General features: G+C 40.3%; 1 protein-coding gene across 2 annotated transcripts in view; it reads left to right on the top strand.

Moving 5' to 3' along the window:
* LOC126396457 (zinc finger protein GLIS1) overlaps nucleotides 1–13,630 on the top strand; it is a 92,882-nt gene that overhangs the window by 39,729 nt on the left and 39,523 nt on the right. The gene's annotated exons all lie outside the window — the stretch shown is intronic.

Raw genomic sequence — 13,630 nt, 5'->3', positions numbered from 1 at the left:
TATTGGTTTAATATGCGTCTAGTTTGTCCCATAATTGCAACCATCTGTTGAAAAATGTTTTTCTTTTTTGTTTGAATTAAACACAAGCGCATATTTCAAAAAGTAATACAGTCCCACAAGATGATTTTTCCTCAACGAGATACGTCCATTGTGTCCAAAAACAAGACTGGACTTGCTTCACTGCTGATTACTTTTCAACAGAAACTTTTATTTTGTTTTGGTTGAGAAACAGTTATGATTGTAATTCCTGTATTTTTAGTGGAACAGGTAAAAAAGAGTTTTTTTCCTCCTCTGAAGATGTGAGCTGCTGTAAGAGCAGCGCTACCTCGTCAGTATAAATAGATTTGTGGTTGTATTCTTTACAGGTAAGGCTCCAGTTCCACAAGTCAACACACTAATCAATGTCAAGCTGTCACTCCCCTACGTCCCTTAGCAAATGGAAAAAGCCCTCCAACCTTAAGAATGAGTTAGTCCAAATACACAATTAGTCCACAATTTGTGTAGGGCGAAGCCATGTTTATTTTCACGAGCACTCTGTTTTTTGAGAAGGGATTCAGATCATGAAAAGCCAACACATATGGTTAACATAACTAAACAATGCCTACACTTGATCCTTTTAAATGGGAGCTTTAAATGTTTAGCTGTCCCACAAGTATTAAGTGAATTGGCTTCATATCCAAGCCAAACATGAGGAGAAATGTAGTAGTCTGGAGAAGGGAGCCACAGAGGGATAGTCGGTAACATTTGCTAGTCTTGCTCAATTCACGGCTTCACCCAAAGCCCTTGTCAGAAGTGGTCCTCTTCAAGTTCAGGAACCCATCCAAATCCTAATTATTGAAGAACTGAGTGTGCAATATAGCTACAGCACCTGTTTTATCTCCAGGCCTTGTTTTTTCTTCTTAAAAGAAAAAAAAATCCAGGTCTTGTTTATTTTTCTAAGTAACAGTGGCTTGTAAAATTAACTGAGGTGAGGGTCTGTTAATAGAAAGTTGTATTTTATGGCAGTTTTCTGTGGAGCTGGATCAGAAATTCATGTTGATCCTGACTAATTCTGATACTTGTTAGTGCACATCTGAGCTGAGCGTCAGCGGAGGCTAAAAAGACACAAAGTGTTGCTGCTGTTCTCTCTGCTTTGCGTCACTCCAGGGTATTAGTGTTTCTGTTTCCTTGGCTCAGCGTGAACTAAAAATTTGGAAGTGATTTGTGCATTATATGTTCCCGAACTGTTAATTCTACTTTAGGAGTGTGTCGTATTAAAGGCTTTCATTCTTTTTTGTTTGTTTGTTTTTGTTTTTTGTTGTTGCTGCTTTTTGGAGTGCTGTGCGGGTGTGTCTTTAGTCTGAGGCCTGTAGTCACATTTGGGTGACACATAGCAAACAGACAGTGAGCGAATGTTTGAATGTGTATACGGTTTAAACGTATGCATGAATGTGTCACTGTGACGGTGTGTATGTGTGTGTTTATGTGGAGATGTTTACCATATGTGAGCGCTGGAACAATTCGGCTCAGTGTGGACGAGCCACTGGATTCTGTCTGCGGACATGAGGCACTGTGAAACGTCGCTACACACCCTAACCTCCCGATCACCCTCATTTCAAGCACAAACACACGCGAACACAGGTATTCACCGCCATGCAGTAATGTAAAAATGGGGATATTGTTTCCATTGAGTCTCACAATAGGAAGTATTGATTCCGTGTACAGTACGTTGGGTTGTAACACTCCTGCTTTTCCGACAGAATATAAACAGAAATGTGAAATGTTTTCAAGCTTGAATCAACACATCTAATCAGCAGGGATTGAGTGTATGTTGATCTGGGACTTCAGCAGATAAACTTGGAGGGCCAGAGAAAATAAATACACTTTCTGTGTGTATTTGTAACTGTGTTTGTGTTTGTATATAGTCTATGCGGATTTAAGTAAGTACCATATAGGAAACCTAGTGTCTCTGTGAGCGTTTGAAAGCATGCTCATGTATTTTAGTGGTGTGTCCATCCCAAATTCTTTACTTTTTTTTGTCTGAGCTTGTGTGCTTTTTGGCCACTAGCACTGATGCCCCTTGTGTTTGTTGTGCTCGTGCAATAGACAAAGGCATTCAAGAATTCGAGCAATTCGTATAGAGGAAGCAGATGAGACATTCTGTTTTAGGACCAAATGCTGCAGAAAAACCAGAGCTAATCCCTTTATTATCTTTCCAGCAGCAGATTCCAGCGGGCGCTCATGAAACAGGGCTCTCCTCACATCCAAACATAACACATCTCTCTCCTCTTTCTCCCTCTCTCCCTCTCTCCTGCTCTCTGTACATATATACTGTATCTCTTTTTCTTCATACAGCTGCACAGCATTTGCTTCATGCTGCGTCTTGGCAGGAAAAAGTCATTATCACAAGTCGTACCGCGACCCCTGTGTGAGCCTGTCACAGTCTGTACCTGGCTAATATTTTAAGAAATTCCGCATTTAAAAAAAAGTCAGTTCCTTCCATATGTAGATGGCTGAATTTGTGGCTCTTAAAAAGTTCAGCTACCTTTTTAGAAAATAAGTTTGGTCCCCTCTCCCCGCCAATTAAAGCTAGCCCCGGGCTGTTGTGTAGGGCAGGCGAGCACTAAAGGACACACGGGCGAAAAGGAAACAACATAATCTCTCTGCAATATCCTGTTGTGTTTCATGCCTAATTCACTTGTTGTTTTAGTTTATTACATTTTTTTCCTGTGTCTGCATAAATATTAAAAATATATCCAGCAAGAGTAGCCCTGACGTGGTCCCAGACTTTGATATTGTTCTGCTTTGTCAGAGGACGGCCCAGTGGATTTGAAGTGTCTGAGGACTGGTCTGTGAGCTATGAGGGTCAGAAAATATCCTCCTAAAACATGAAGCTCTGTGTGTGGAAAGGGCAGAGCGTTTACATGGCAGAGTGACTTCAGGCAGGAGTACAGAACTTTATTTGGTTTCTTTGGCAAAGCTTTTTGGTCACATTTTTAGTACTATTGAAAACAATAGTATGTTTTTAATGTTATTGGAGGAGGTTATGTTGTTGTGGGTTAAACGATTCGAGGCATGAAACCTGATTCTTTGGTTTTGTTACGCTACTGTATTTACATGCAAAGAATCTCTGCAGAAATGCAGTATTTTTAAGCACAGATTGGGTGAATTATAATGAGGAACGTAGGAAGGTTGTGAAGGCAGTTTTGGCTTTGATACAATATTCAGGCTTTGTTTAACGTTTTAGTTTTGCACCTGGCTGAAAAGACATTTATAAAAGCATGCTCATTAAGTTTTATGTAAGGTGAGTAAGGTGATCTTAATGATGATTTATATCTCATTAAGGTAATTTACAGTATCATTTTCTTTTGGTATTTGATTAAAGCTCCTATATTTTTCTCCTGAGGTTCATACCATTGAAGTGAGGTAATTGACACACTATTTAAAAGCAAATTCAGATTCCTCCATAAAAGGGTAGATTCACATACTTTGGTGTTACTCATGTGTTTGAGCCAAAGACGAGACAGAAAGCCACCCGCCCATTTCACAATGATACAACACAGCCAGCATTAGCTGCTTAATGGGACTCTGTCCAAACACATACACATGTGCGCGCACACACAGACAAACACCAAAACACTCACTGACACACTCAGTCAAACCACTTGTTGAAGGAAAGTTGGATGTTGAGGCCCGCTTGGAAAAAAAGCGTAGATCATGGAATTTCCTCTTTTTTCACTGGTGTGAAACCAGCAAACATATATATTTAGATTTACTAGACTGATTTTTGGAGGAGAGTGGCAAAATCTTTCGGCAGCAGACGTTGAGACATAGAGTGTGGGCCGGTGCCAAGATGGCGTGTGTTTTCAGGGGTAAATGGAGTCTTTTGTGAGCAATCAGCTCAGACCAGGAGATGAAACAGGGAGTGCCATTAGCTAATTAAAACTGAGGTTCAGCACATGACCTGACTTTTCCTCTGAATGCCGCCTGAAACTGGAGCCGTCTGGGCACTGGGTGCGGGCGGCGAGTGACGTTGATATTAATGTGTTTGTACCCGTATGAGCCTCTGACACTCTGGCCTGTCTGGACAGCGTAGAGGCCACAATCTCGTCCAGTTTATAAACCATGAAAGCCAAAAACTACATGTAGTGAAGAATTATGGAGCTCAGTTCACTGTAGAAGATCCTAAAGAGCCTACTTAAAGAGGCTCAGCCATAAACACAGTTAATTCTGCAAAATTTGGCTTTTCGGGAACTAAGAAAACAAAATGTTAAAAAAGTAAAATCTCCAGAATTGTGGTCCCAATGTTTCACACCCAACAGCGACAATCTTCAGACATTCAAATTGACCTGAGGAATTCAGACATGCATGGAAACCAAATTACCAACACAAAATACTGTGGATCACCAAGGCCAACTGGTTCCTCAGGCTGTGCACACACACACATATTCACTCCAGTGTTGTGGGAGAGGAGAGGTCTGTATATGGCTCATTGAAAGTAATCAGGGTCAACAGGCGAGAAAGGGCATTGATTCAGCATGTCAGGAGTAACTGCATGCTTAGGAAAAAGAGCTCTAAAAGTCTTAAGTCTTAAGTTGGCACAAATGCAAAGATTAATCAGTCCAAATAAAGACCTGGCGGAGATCAACTTATAGCACTTTATCTGAAGGTCCCGTGCCTCTGCTACCCATTAAATCATTTCCAGAATTAACTTTGTCAGCCATTCCCCGGGCAAATGAGTTCATCAGGTAGCTAGATAGTCTAATTTCTTTCTACAAACCCATAACCCCATCCTGTGGTTATCCTTGGTCCTCTTGTCAGGTCTGCTGTGCCGCTTGGCAGTCCGGTCGTCATGCTAATAGTAACACAACACTGTCCACATGTGATGTTCGTATGATGAAACTGCTGGCAGAAGGGCTCTGCGACTGATGTTTTGGCATACGATCGAAAGCCCTGGATAGATGGATCTTGCTTGTTTTCCTTGTCGAGTGGGCCAGGCCAACTTCTTGTCAGGCCGAAAAAAGTTTTCCAGTCAATCTTTCGCAGTAATGTGGTCCAGTACTCTCCAACACCACCCCCACCTCCTGCTCTTTCTTTCCCACTATCTATCATTTAGATCTGAATTTAGGGCTGCTTTGATACACTCAACACTTACTGCATCTACGCAACCACAACATACGCCTCTGTGTCTCCTCTGGATCTTTAGCCAGATACTGAAACACTCTGTTTCAAGTAACAACTAATGTCTATTTCTTTGTCATTGGCATTATATGTAATACTTTGAGAGGATTACTCCATGGTGCTTGTAGAACATATGTTTAATATTTAAGCTCTTTATTGAGTGCCCTTTTGATATATATATTAACTGTGTGGTGGGGCTGCACGATATGCAGAAAGCATCATATTGCCACAATTTTGAGAGATATTGTGATATGAGTCATGATTTTATTTGGAATGGTAATTTTTGTATTTAATTTTCACTGGAAAAAAATAAAATATTGTGATTTTTGTTGGGCTCTGTACTGAACAAGCATGTTCTCTTACTTCTGGTTTATGATTTGTGGGATGGGGCATCTCTGTAGCGCCACATTGCTTCACTTATAATGGTATGTTCTGGCACATTTTATCAATAAACTACAGCTCTTGTGATTTGGATATTTTTATTAATCTTGCAGCCTGAGCCTTTCAGGTGTTTTATGTTTAATAGATAATAAGTATTTTGCAAATAGATATAGTTAAATTATTAAAATCAAATCAAAATGTGATTACAATTACGTAATAAAATTAAAATAAAACAATAGAATAAAATAAAACAATATTGTTTATTTTTTCATTTGGTTTAATGATGACATTTTAAACAATAAATTCTGGTAAAATTATTTTCAAGTCTGTTGACATAAACTGTAATGTCATTACTAAAAAAAGAGTGACCTTGTAATCAGGAAAGTGAGTATTTACCCTCACAGTCAAAATATTTGCCTCAAAGGTTAAAGTGAAAGACAAGTTAAAAAGAAAAATAAACCAAAAATGTAAGCCTTGAGCTTTGATAGGTTAAAAAATGTAATTCATATATTATTTTTTTAATGCTAACATCCAGTATCTTTAAGTGTTTGACTATTTACACTGAATGTCAGGGTGGTGCAAAATGTCCTGTTCTATCTTTTTTTAATTGTAAGATTAAAAACTTCAGTGTTTGTATTATTTAATGTGTTTAAGTTTCTGTTACTCAAGACATGACAGCTTGTGCCAAAATTGTTAAAAATTGGCATGTCTGAAACTGCAGGTTTGGAGCTGCTGGTGCAGCAAATTGGGATATGATTATAAATCATAATTTGCAACAACAAAAAATGTTAGCATGTTAACTGCTACTGCTATATAAACTTAAGCTATAGAAGGCTACCTTGCCTTCAACCTCATAACCAGGTATCAAAGCGTGCAGGATTTACTACATGTGATAGACTGTAATTGCATTTGTCTGGAATGCAATATTTTGAGTTTCCCCATTTCCTCAACATTTAATCACGCTCTGGTATCGGAAACCTGAAGACCCAGGGCTGTGTCTCGTTATACGCTGAGCAGAGATTGTGTCATAATTGTGTCCCATCCAAATCCTTAATCAGTTTAACCTCTCTACTGAGCCGGATCAGTTTACTAATACATGGGATAGAAGAGGCTGGGGTGTGTGTTCAGGGTCTCCGTCATGTTCAGGGGGCTGTTGCAGGGATGCAAACCTGCTTCACGCAGCACAGAGAGGGAGGTTGGAGAAGAGCCGTGGGACCTCTTGCTTAGGTCATGGGCCTTTTTAGACTCCCCTCTAGGCTGTTAAAGTTTTCCTTCGTTGTTAGTGCCCAATAGCAGAGCTTTTTTTTTGACTGTGTACCGTCATGGATCATGTGCATTGTGGAGGTGTGCTCAACTGTTTCTTTGCTGCAGTCAAACAGATAATTATAGCCAAAGTATATTTGTGGGATTTTACAGGGTGAAGACATAACAGGTCCTTTCTCCTCTGAGGCTACCATCCTCTCCCACTCCTCACATTCACACACTGGCCTCGTTTTATGCCCAGGCACAATTTGTGCCACAGCAGCCACTCCGCAAACATACCCACCTGAACTGGTCAGTTGGTGGTGTGTGTGTTGAACAGAGGTAAATCTCTTAAAGCTTCCAGGTGTTTGTTTTTGTTTTTTTGCTGACTTCTCAGTGTGGCAGAGGGCACTGCGTAGAGCAGACAGCAACATCTTCCCCTGGCCGCCTTCACATCACCCACCAAACAAGCAAACAAAAAGGACATTTATACACACCAGGACCACTTCTGCCTTAGGGCCACACCACAACCCAAGACGACAGTATCCCTCCACTCAGCCAGACCCACACTGTACCGCACCAGACTAGGCTAGACCTGCAGCTAATATATATGAGTTGCTACCGTGCAAAGTAAACACTAAGAGAAGTATGGATAAATTATGTAGCGAAAGACGTGTTTACGTTTAGGGTGTCAAGTTTAAATTATGCACCGCGGTGTTCTGTGGTTACTGTGCCGGCTTTAATTTGAATGTTTGAGAAAAGAAGTGAAGGCTGGAAGAAACGCAGCCAGGCAGGCAATTCAGCTCCACTGATGTCATCCCAAAAAACGACATTTTTTGCCCAGTATTCATCACAAGGCATTATGCATGACAAGTGATTTGGTATGCACTGAATGTGGACTTGAGAGCATTTTTGAAGCATTAGCACAGCCGTTGCGCACACAACTCAAGTGTTTGTTACAAGTTGACCGAGCTTTCCAAGCTGAGACCTGTGTGTGTTTACACTGTCAAGACTTTCTGTGTGTTTTCAAATGCCCACCAGAGAGTGAGAGAGAGTGAGGAGCGATCCAAATGGAAAGATCCAAGTCGAATATTGAGGCGTGGATTGTGGCGTTAAATGGCACATATATCAAAATAGTGAGTCTTTACCAAACCACATCTATTATAATGATTGATAATGAGAGAACGGGGGGAAATCAGAGAGAGACAGAGAAACAGGACCAAAAATCTTTTGCAGTGGGACATGTAAGGACACAATACGCAGAATGATCCAATTTCTTTTGACCCTATTTTATGATTGTATGACCCAGCAGAACTGGCACTACTGAGACGCTGATATTTAAGTTGGGATTTACCTCTCCCCCATTGAGGTTTACACCCCAATGATCTCTAACTGTCTCCAGAAAGAAGCCCTCTCGCTTTCTGTTCAAGTCTACAAACATCTGTTTCACATTCAGTGTGTTCAGCTTTGGAATTGGTTTAACATCGATGTAAAAAGGTTTATGCAGGGTTTATACCAGATTGGTTCAGTTATTTGGGCTGAATTACAGAAGAAGTAAGAAGCCTTTAAGTCAGAGCATATCCTTTTGTTTTTCCTCTGTTCTTCCAGTTTCTCATAACAGCGATCTTTCATACTGTGTCACGTAGCAGCTGTCATTTAGATCGCAATGCATCCGTGTCAGAGACAAAAAACAAAACATGCCAATTTCATTACAAAAGGAATAAAGCCAAGAAATTTAGATCAGGTCACGCATGATTTAAAGTGCAGCCAGGAAATGCATATTGTATATGGGGAAAGTGGTGTATCATAATGTGCCTGCACTCTAACTGGCAAATTGTGTGCGAGTACCAGGCTGGGACTCATATTACAGCGAACATAAACATATGTCTGATGAGAAATTTGAAGGAAATATTCCATAAATATGTAAACGTTTACTGAAGAATACTAGTGAATGGTGGGAACTCAGGTTTTTGCCGTTGGCGGGTTGCAAGAGTCCATCGTAATAGCACAGGAATGGGGAGTGGTTTTGTTCTCCAACAAATGTGTTTTCCTATAGGACAGTGGGCACAGGCGCGTTAGTGTGCACTGCATTATTGAATATGAATACAGAACCATATACTGAAATGTGGTGAATTGATTTATTGAAATGTGAATGAATGGTGATGTGCTCACCGAGAATGCCCGAGGCGTGATTCGGCTTGACACACTGAATATCCAACGCAGTCTGATATATTGCAACCAGCCATATCCACATAACTGGAAACTGGACCCTGAAACCCACAGAGAGCAGAAAAGAACACAACTTTGGCATGCTGAGGAGTGAACAAATCTAGGGGCACCGTTGCACCACATTTCTTGGGCAGCTGCTTTTTTACCCAGAAGGCTTTGTGGTCTGGTTCCCCTCCAGAGGGTTGCATAAACTCTTCCCCTACACCCTGCCTGAGTCTTTATATGCTGGTGTTGATCACAATGCCATGTTGACCTATTGTTTAATTTTGCTGGCATGTTTTCTGTCTGAATACTATAGTGCTTCTGGCATCAAGGTATTTGCCTTGGCAACTCTCTGGGCTTCTGCAGTGTTTATTTGTTGTCACGTCAGAGTTATAGAGTTGTCCAGTGTATGCTACAGTAGGCCTTTAGACAGCTGTGTCAACTCTCGCCTTGTGTAGACAACGGATGGTTTGCCAAAAAGGGAGAAGGGCTTTTATTTCTTTACCTAACAAGTCTCTATGATACAGGAACACTGTGACTTCAGCTGTGGTATTTGTTACGTCAGATTGTCACACAAGAATTTAAAGCCCTATGAGACCCGCCATAGACCCATTTTGTTTTTTCTTGGGGGGGACGGGATCTTTATATGGAGATAGCATGTCAACAGTATATATCCCATAGAGGTGGTATACATCATCTGAAAGCTGGGAAACTGGAGATTAATTTGAGATGCAGCTCAGCACAGTGTGTCAAGTTTTCCCAGTCTTAGTTTTTCTAGTCATAAATCTGTAACAAACATTGAGCTTTGGTTAGGCGCCTATTCAAACTTTTAAAATTTAGAGTGTATAAAGGCTTAGAACATTATGATAGAAATACATGATAGCCATTCCCATGCTTATTTTTTGTTGCAGCAATGTTTGTGTTGATACCATTGGTAACACATATTTTGGGGTTAAAGCATTTTTGACCACTCAAGAACTGATGAAGACTCTCACTAACGCTAACTTCAAAATTCATCCCACCAGAGCCTTTGAAAGAAAACAATGTAGGCCGAGATCGTCAGCAGTGCCAGGGGTTAAATCCAGCAGGCAAGATTTTAAAAACTACATCAACTTTATCTTCTGAAATCACAGAATGGGAACACAACAGAGAAGTTTTTCTGTTGAATTTAATTGAAAATAAAATTGCATACATTAGCTCAACATTGTTCTCTGATTAAAGCAAGAGTCAACACTTAAACACTTTCTCTGCATTAGAATTCAGCTACTGGCAGTATACTTTGGTTTTCTGGAGTGAAACTGTGGTTCAGTGATGGATTTTTTTCTTTCTAAAGCATGAGTGGTTACTTTCAGGAGTTGTTGTCAGAGCAAGGGCATCCTTCCAGACCTGTGGCAATGTCCAAAGATGCCAATTTCTCCATTGCCAGCAGCCTCAATAGACCAAAATGAAATGCAATCACAAGACATGTTGCATTTTGACTGAGTAATGCGACACATTTTCTTCTTGTTTGGACAAATTTCTCCCTGTGAAATTAAGAACATTACACTGAAAGTAAAAAAGGCAGGTTAAAGTAAAGAACTGTTTCCTCTCTGGAGATTTAGAGCTGACATTATGCAGCTACAAACTAATTTTTACTTTTGGAAGAAAAAGTCAAATGAATGCCTAAATACTAAAGTTACAACGCTGGGCAGACTCAGAGGCGAAGTAATAGAGAAAGGAGAAACCAAAGGATGACAGTGATGATCCAAAAAAGAGCACAGGCCAATCATGACGTTGGATGGTGCAGTATTTGTCAAATAGTCTAACAAAAGAGTGATAAAGTGGATCAGTGTTATTGTCATTACTGGCTTTTGCTGAATTGGTGTCTGTCATCCCCCAATAGCAGCGATATGAAATGGAGTCATGGAGGTATATAACACCCCATTGTAGGGCTGGAGCAAGAGGAGCTTATTGGCAGAAGGGGGTAAAAGAGAGAAGAGAGAGAAAGCGAGAGTGAGAGCAGAGGCAGGTGTGAGTGAAAGGTGCTGGACAGATTGAAGCCCGGGTGTCAGAGGACGCCGTAGCTCATGGGCCCGTCAAACAGGATCCTGCATTGACTGCCAGTAACATCAGTCCCGGCGCCGGCTCGGAACACAGATCATGTTTAGGATTTTCATTGCGTAACCCCCAGTCTGTCTTTTTCATGGTGGGTTCAGATTTCGTGAATGGGTTTATAATTAATGCCTTGATGGTTACTAATGGCTGTGGCACTGGAAGCTTTGTATTGCACTCTAATTAGCCATTATAAATGGTTAGGATTGGTTTGTGAGAATAAACACTGTCACGAGACAAAGTGGGATGGCTCTTTTAGGAGCCTTTCACTGAATGGGAGGTCACACGATCATGTGTTTCTGCACCAAAGTGAACACCCCAGACCCCCCTCATACTTAGTGGTTATTGAGACAATATTCACCCCTCAAACTGCACAATAAATCGTTCTCATCTTTCAGTCCTTAATCTTCTCTGGAATATAAAAGGCCCCTTTCAGCACCGAACACTATAAGTATGATGGCAATTTAGACTCTGAAAGGAAACTTATGACCGCAATCTCACTATGTCAGACATATAAACATTTCCATAACACTTCCAACACGACTCAAGTTTAAACTGAGTATCATCACATTCAGAAAAGGGCTGCGACAGCACAAGGTTAAATGTAAAGAAACAAAGTAAATGTGTGTTTTGTTTTGTTTTTTGAATCGACCAAATCCCTGTGATGTCAAACTAACAAAAACAAACTGGTTTATTTCTGTTGTCATTTCAAGCCATAACTGTAACGTTTACAGATACATAGTTGAACAGGGGGGTCCGGAGTATCTGACGCTTCTGCTGTGCTTATTTTGTCCTCTGTGTTGCTTTGCTTGCATCTTTGATAAACCAAATTTTAGGACAAGGAAGCTAAGCAATGTACCGCCGTGGGGACACAGCAAAATAATTTAGCCACCTAAAAGACCCACAGAAAAAAAGACTATTAGTTTAAGTGTTCGCTGTATTTGGAGTATTTTCACTGCTTTATCTTACACACCAACTGATCGAGGCAGCGGTAGACCAGGAACTCCCATCTTCTACGAAGTAAACTGTCTGTTATTATCAATGGAAAGAACAAAGAACACCTGGAGAAGGTCTGTCAAGGCAGAACTCAAGGAATCAAGAACATCCTGGAAGGAAGCAGAGAAGATCACCCAACACTGAACCAGCTGGAGAAAGTTCGTAAATGATCTATGTTCCCCAAGGAGCAAAAGGGTTTAAGTCAAGCGTTATCAATGGAGTCTGGTGGCTTTGAGATAACAGCTTCAGTTTCCTGTCAGAAAGGGCTTTTTGATGGCAAGGTAAAGTTCTGAAATTATTCTAAATATAGCGTACACTAATATGATTTTTTTTTTTAGGTGGGCCTTCTTTAGGTGGCTAAAAACTAACCATTTGAGGCAGCGTTTGCTCTGCATCATTTTATTATATGTATGTGATGGGGGTGACGGGGTTTTCTACCCATAAGTTACTGTAAATCATCACTATGATTCGCTCTGTTACACTGTAGTAAATTTGTCATTACCTTCACCAGGGAGGTAATGTTTTTGGTTCAGTTTGTTTGTCTTTCAGCAGGATTACAGAAAAAACTTCTGGCTCGATTTTCATAAAAGTTGGTGGAAAGGTGTAGCATGGACCAAAGAAGCAACTAATTAATTTTGCCGCAAACCCTTAACATATTTTTCACTGTTATTAACATCGTGAGATAGGGCATTTGGCCTTGGAGTAGGTCTGCGCTTTCCAAGTGCCCTTCTACTTTAAAAAATAATTTCCTCTGCTCAAAGACATAAAATGACTTCAATAAACCTTGAAATTGTGTCAATAAGCCAGTTCTAAGTTGTAAGATTTTCCTCACAGCAAATGACCAATAAAACATTTGTTTTCATTGGAGTTGTTTTCTCTTGTGGTGCAGCGCTAAAGAGAAAACAACTTACAAAATCATATTAATCATCACCCAAGTCCCCCTAAATTTTGAGCTCTTAGTCATTATCATTCATCAACTTCTTTTATTTATTTTTTTTGATGCTTTATTTTTCACATTTTTCCCAAACTGTATATGCTTACAAACCTGTCAACAAGTTAATTTAAATTAGCATCATAACCTGACTTACGTCTTCTTGGGTGCAACAGGACTGTTCTTCTAAATGTCTTACCTAATTAATCATTGATTTCTAAATTTAGGGCAGCTAGTAAAAAAAAAAAGAGGCTTTTGCACTCCTCCTACACCAGGGGCCAAATATCTTGTAAACACCACAGTCCTGTAATGTTTGAATAGATCCATTATGGAGACCCACACTATATCAAATGCCAAAAAGCAATTCTGATAGTTGTCAGATGGTGAAGCCAGCGATGTGACAGACTCCATGTCTGAAAAAAGGTTTAAAAGCATCCATTGTGCAATCTGTTGTAGCTCTGGCTTTGTTGCGTCCAGCACTGTCCTCTCTCACTGAGCAGCATTGATATGGATGTGATCAGAAACATGATCCAATGTTTGTAAGAAGTAGAGTCACAGGGAGCTGTACAGCTGACCCATGTTCATACAGTTGAGTGTAAGGAATGTGTGTGTGAAAAT

This window comes from Epinephelus moara, chromosome 10, assembly GCF_006386435.1.
Source record: "Epinephelus moara isolate mb chromosome 10, YSFRI_EMoa_1.0, whole genome shotgun sequence".
In the NCBI taxonomy this organism is placed as follows: Eukaryota; Metazoa; Chordata; class Actinopteri; order Perciformes; family Serranidae; genus Epinephelus; species Epinephelus moara.
This window is presented reverse-complemented; position numbering and strand designations above follow the sequence as displayed.